We start from the raw sequence: 6,281 nt of genomic DNA, 5'->3' as shown, positions 1-6,281 counted from the left end.
TGACCTTCAGCTAACAGAGAAGTTCATATTACTGAGAAATCTCTAATTACCATCAAAGTCTATGTACAACCCCAAACTAGGAAATCGTCAATTTTAAAATCTAGCTTCCAAAACCAGACTAGAAACAACCCTTGACTGGTTTGAGACTGGTTTTGACTGGTCCACATCCAGTCAGCCGCCACATTCTGGGCGCATTCATGTTTTGGCCAAATCTTGACCCAAAAGGGCTCTGAATTTGAATTCTCCTTCTATTTGTTTGCTCGTCAAAACTTGTTAAACTTTTCCATAATGAATGCAATGATAGCATGGATTTTTGGGGTTTTTTAACTTGTTGGACACATTCATAGTTTGGCCAAATTTTGACCCAAAATGGGTATTAATTTGAATTTCCCTTCTATATTTTTGGTCTGTTCAGCAAAACTTGTCGAAACTTTCCCAGATTGAACGTAAGAGTAGTGTGGATTTTTTAGAATATTTTCAAAAAATTCTGGGCACATTCATTTTTTGGCCAAATTTTGACCCAAAATGGCTCTGAGTTTGAATTTTCCTTCTACTTTTTTTGCTCGTCTAAACTTGTTAAACCTTCCCAGAATGAATGCAATGGTAGTGTGGACTTTTGAGAATTTTTTTTCAAAATGGCCGGCGGAGCGGGCACTAGCACCCACCGCTACCCTTGCGGAGCAGCGGCTGGCGGGGGAAAGGGAAGGCGGGGCGGCAAGGAATACGCTGCCATCGTGGAGCTGCGCGTGGGCAGGAGGAGCCACCTCTGGTGTCCGCGTTGCGCCGACGCGAGAGCGGCGACGGAGTAGACCCGAAGCTGCCCCTGTGTCCACCTTGGACCACTCCAGCGCAATGCGCAGGGCTAACTCCTTGCCACGGTCGGAATCAGAGCGGTTGCTTGAGCTCGACATCTCGCTTGAGTCGTCGAATTCGATCCAAATCGATGAAATCAGAGGGGAGAAAAGAAGGATGAAGCAAGAGAGGAGAGTGAAGTGAGTTAGGGTTCTGGCTTGGGTTTTTTATGCGGACGGAGTGGGTCGGTGGTGGGCCAGGATGACGTGGCGGATGTGCCCGGGCCGCCCCATATTCTCCCTATATTTGGGATGCATATGAGGGGCACCGGACAGGCCAGGCATTTGAGGGCGATTTGAGGCGTTTGGGTGGGTCATTTTTTTACCGGTTCTCTTGACCTGGCGTTTGAGATCAATTTGAGGCGCTCGGTTGTAGATGTTCTAACCTTCCGATGCAACTTTTGTAAGGCACATAATTTCTCCTCTAATTTCTTCCATTACCTTTTCCTCTTGCGAAGTATGGGGCATGATACTCACAACTCACAAGTGATAAAAAGAAACATCATGACAGCAAAATCTCAACTAAAAAGGGCCCTTCCTCATACTTTGGAGTACAAAAAAAAACAATGGCCGAACTGCACATACGAAAAGAAGGACCAATAAATCAGCTCGCGCATCGACCGCTCGACCTGGCCGGCCATATGCAAAATCCAGAAAGCAAGACAGATCTGCCCACACATGCACACCGACTGACTGGAGCGGGCGCACTGACGATCACGCGGGAAGCAGGCCGGGCCGGAGCCAAGTCATGCATGGCGAGTGGGTACGCAGAGGAAAGCCTCCATCCATGCACGAGTGTTCCCCTTTGCCTCGGCCGGTGATCATGGGACTCGCGGCGAGCTCGCACGGTGACACCTGTGGCATTCCCCGGCGTTGCCGCTTGTGATGTAGTGGGAAGGTAGAAGAAAGCTGGATCTTCCACGGTTCGGGATCTTCGCTCCATTTGCAGGAATCTGATCCGTTCGTTCCTGCTTCAGTTGTTGATGTCAGGTGGTAGGTCACATGATTTGCTGTTGGAGCTTGGATGGTTCGTTACGGAGTATTTGATTGGCTTAGCAGATCATCTCTTTTTGACGGACGGAAGCTCGTGTGCGAATCATCGAGTCAGTCATTGTTTGTGCTTGATTTATAAAAGCAGAGCGACGCGTGTCCCGCTCTTTGTAATGTTCGAAATCACAAAGATGGGTCCGACGAAAGGAGATCAAGCTTAAGGTTAGTAGGATGGGCCCATATTGTACGTGCTCGCTTCTTGTGGCAATGTCCTATAGGCCAGACCGAAGGCCTTTAGAGCGAAGGTACACTTCACAAAGCCCACAGGACGTTCTTATTCGACACATAGGCTCTAGTGAGGACTGTCGTGTATTTTCCATAAAAAGGTAACTTGTTCTAAGAAAGGTCTGACTGGTAACATCATCATTTTCCCGCAAAAAAAGAAACAGCATCGTCGTCACTTAAAACCAAAGCAAAAAAAAAAAGGTAATACCATTATCTCTATGGCAATATTTTTCTCCTTAATAGTAAGTATGTTGTTGCCTTTATTTACTGTACAAAAGCAATGCTTCTGTTTTGGTTAACTTGCATATTCTCTCTAGTTCAGAGACAACTGCAGGTACTGCATAGTCACACGCAAGAAAAAACAACGGCTACTGAATGAGAAACTTGTGTCATTACGAACTGTAATCACTTTTATCCCAACACTGGGGATGTAGCTCAAATGGTAGAGCGCCCGCTTTGCATGCGGGAGGCACGGGGTTCGATCCCCCGCATCTCCAAAATTGTTTTTTTCCCTCTGGCTCTGAATTCCATTGTTTTCTGCCTGTCATTTTTATTCACTCAGAGAACCTCTCTTTTTTTTTGGTGCTAAGATTTTAGTGTGGTTGTAGCCTGCAATAAGAAAATCTTACGGAGAACTAAGTGCAAACGGAGTGCAGCGCAAAAAGGAAAGCTAGGTCAGAATTACCAGGCGGATTTTGGCCTTTTTTCACTTTCTCTGGATCCAACTGCCTGCCACGCAAAATCTTTGCCCGCGCCCCAAGGAGATCATGATTCTCCTGTCGTCACCCTTTGAGTGCGATGTGAACGATCGACGGGATGACCTTGCTGCACGCCTCTGCACATTTTTGAGCTGCAATGTCATCTCCCTGCAGAGCGAAATGGCCGTTGGGCACTTGTCTACTGAAAGAACAAACTTATAGTACTCCCGTGATACCGAGAACTAAGACCAGTAGTGGCTCCTATGCTTCCAAGACTCCCAAGTTCCATCGTTTTCTTCAGACAAATCCTCTGCTAATGATAGCGCTTCTGAACGCATTGACAGATCCTCTGCTTCTGCCTGTAGCCTTCTCATTCTCGCTTGACGCCATTTTTCTCTTCAGACAATCCCTGCTTCATGTCATAATTCTGGATTCTGCAACTTACGTGATCGTTCAGATAAATAAAGTTTTCGGCCAAAACAGCACTGTACGCAGGTCAGCATGTTCTCTGAATTTACACCAGCATCTTCTCCATGAGACAACGAAAAGGTCATGAATATGGCACACCACAGTTACATTACAAGGACAGACGAGCAAATGCATCATCTTACAGCCATCCATTTCTGAAGCAAGATGAAGAGTTAAAAAAGACAAGGCTCATAACAAGCTAATCATCGTGCCCATTGCTTGATCCTCACACACCAGAACTACCAACTATAAAGCCAACACGGAGGCGCCACAGATCATGCAACCGGCCGGCCGTCACTGCACGAAATCAGCGGAGTCAGCCGCCGCGGCCGTCGTCGAAGTTGAGCGAGTAGCTGAGGGCGTCGTAGTGGAAGCAGAACCTCTGCCTGCTCCACTTGCGACGCTCCGAGTGCAGCCGCCGGATGGCAGCACGGAACCGCCAGTAGAGGCTCCGCGTGAAGCACTTGTTGCTCCTGCCTCCCGCCACCACGGTGACACCGGCGGCCTCCGCTGCAGCTACCACGGCAGCCATTCTTGGGGCAGAAAAAGGAGAGGCGGATTGAGGCTGCGCTGTTTGGGCCGAGCGCTCTGTGTCTCAGCTCCGAAGTCTGAACTCGGCCTCGCGGTTCTGCAGCAAGGGAAGTGCGACTGGTGGGCTATATACGCGTCTCGTGCAGCCCTTTTCCCTCTTGTTTTCTTCCTCTGCCATCCCGTTGTGCGATTGTGGAAGTGGAAGTGTGGAACCCTAAAAATGCTACGGATTGAATTTACGGGCTGACATGTCCCCCGTAGAGCATAGCTAGTGGAACACGGGTGCACATGACTTTATACGTGGTGTCATAGAAGCGGAGTAATGAGCAATACACCAGGGATTCGCTAACTAATCCGTTGATTTGAGCAGTTTCTACTACACTTGTTCTTTAATTGCTACTCTCTCTGTTCACAAATGAGTTGTTTTTGGAATTTTAATATGTACTACATACAAACTGAAAATGAGTGAACAAACACATTAAAATATGTCTATATACATTCAAATAGAAGAAACAAAAACATCTCACATTAGTGTACAGAGGAAGTACCTCTGATTTCATAGTAGGATGGTTTGCCCATAGACCATCATTTCCAAATATAAGATCACTTTGAAATACATCAAAGCCATGTCGGGTACCCGAAAACCACAAGTAACTCCACTAAAATCTTGGCACATGGCACCAGGCAAGGTTACTTCCTTTTCTGCACGATGTGGTGTACTCATGGATGCCACTATCGTATGACTCATCATCAAGATATTGATTGAAACATTGTTTTATATCCGGATTGAAAACGCTTGTGCTGAATTTTATTGGTCGGGCTCAACAACAGTGAACTTGCGTAGTCAACTTTTGAAGAAGTTGTCTACTTGTTGTGCTGATCTTGTCACGAGTACGTTTATCTTTTCTTGAACGTGTTTCTCATATTTTGTAATTGTTTGGTCGTGGTTGTTTTTAATTTTGTATATGCTTAATAATTAATAAGAGTGGGCATGTGCATTACAATGCTGCTGAGGTTGGGGTCTCAATTTAACCTCCTCTTAGGAAAAAAAATATGACACGGTTAATGGACTCAATAGTTTTAGGTAATAGAGAAACTTTTGAAAGGGAATAACCCCGACTTCTACATCATTGTAATGTACACAACCAACTTTATTAAAATATGTTGAACGTTCGGAAGATTCTCCACGGGACAAGAAAATGTGAAGACAAGACCATAGCCGGTCAAAGGAAATGGTTGCATGACTTAGTCACATAACCTATTTGTGACATGCCTGTCAAACCGATTGATAAGCACCATGCTGCCATCTCCGAATGACAGCACCCAAAAGCCATATGCTCATGTGCGTCCACACTAAAGTAATGACCACCTACAGATCGATGCGGCAATCTTTTAGATAACCTGCAAATAAATGGAGCAATTGATTTGTTAAGATTACATGCATTTCGACAATTAACTCCGCCTATGTTATCTCAACATAGCCGGTCTCAAGCCCGGGTAAAGGAGGAGAGTTGTGATAGGATTAGCGAGCCAATGTCAAAACTCAACCACTCTTATGGAGGTAAAACCCAAAAGAAAATCGTTGTGGCGTAATGCGCCATATCAGAACCCGAGTGTGGCGTTAAATGGGCAAGGGCCGGGACGTCACCCCCTGGTGGTGCGTCGTATTTTGATCTAGATACGGTGACAGGTGAGAAATGATTGGGTCATCGCATCCTTAGTGGCATGCCACATCGACGCCCATGTGTAGTGAAAAATGAGTAAGGGTCTTCGCATTTGACTCAACGAGTGCGAAGGATAAGGAAGCTAGCCGAGCCTATCAGGATCTGCTTAGGTAGCTGGAATGCAGGGTTCCTGACAGGTAAGCTTCTGGAGCTAGTTCATACAACAGTGAGGAGAGGTGTTGATATCCTTTGTGTCAAAGAAACCAAATGGAGGGGCGCAAAAGATGAAGGAGGTGGAGGATACCGGCTTCAAGCTATGGGTACATATGGGGACGACTGCAAACAGAAATGGAGTAGACATCTTGATCAACAAGAGTCTAGAGTATGGAGTGGTAGACGTCAAGAAGCGTGGGGTCTAGATTATCTTTGTCAAGCGGGTAGTTGGGAATTTAGTTCTCAATGTTATCAGCGCGTATGCCCCACAAGTAGGACACAATGAGAACACCAAGAGGGAGTTCTGGGAAGGCATAGAGGACATGGTTAGGAGTGTACCTATTGGCGAGAAGCTCTTCATAGGACGAGACCTCAATGGCCACGTAGCTACATCTAACACAGGTTTTGAAGGGGGTGTATGAGGCTTTGGTTATGGCATCAGGAATCAATAAAGAGAAGATGTCTTAAGCTTTGCTCTAGCCTACGACATGAACGTAGCTAACACTTTCCTTAAAAAAGAGAGAACCACATCTAGTGAACTTTAGTGTAGTGGTCAACACTATAGCCAAATTGATTTCATC

General features: G+C 46.1%; 1 non-coding gene across 1 annotated transcript; it reads left to right on the top strand.

The window, feature by feature from the left end:
- Nucleotides 1-2,550: 2,550 nt before the first annotated feature.
- TRNAA-UGC lies at nucleotides 2,551-2,623 on the top strand. The gene has a single exon. It is a non-coding gene; the product is annotated as a tRNA-Ala (tRNA).
- The last annotated feature ends 3,658 nt before the right edge of the window (nucleotides 2,624-6,281 follow it).

Source organism: Triticum urartu, chromosome 2, assembly GCF_003073215.2.
Source record: "Triticum urartu cultivar G1812 chromosome 2, Tu2.1, whole genome shotgun sequence".
In the NCBI taxonomy this organism is placed as follows: domain Eukaryota; kingdom Viridiplantae; phylum Streptophyta; class Magnoliopsida; order Poales; family Poaceae; genus Triticum; species Triticum urartu.
Note: the sequence above shows the minus strand (reverse complement) of the source record. Positions and strands in the feature narration are given on the sequence as shown.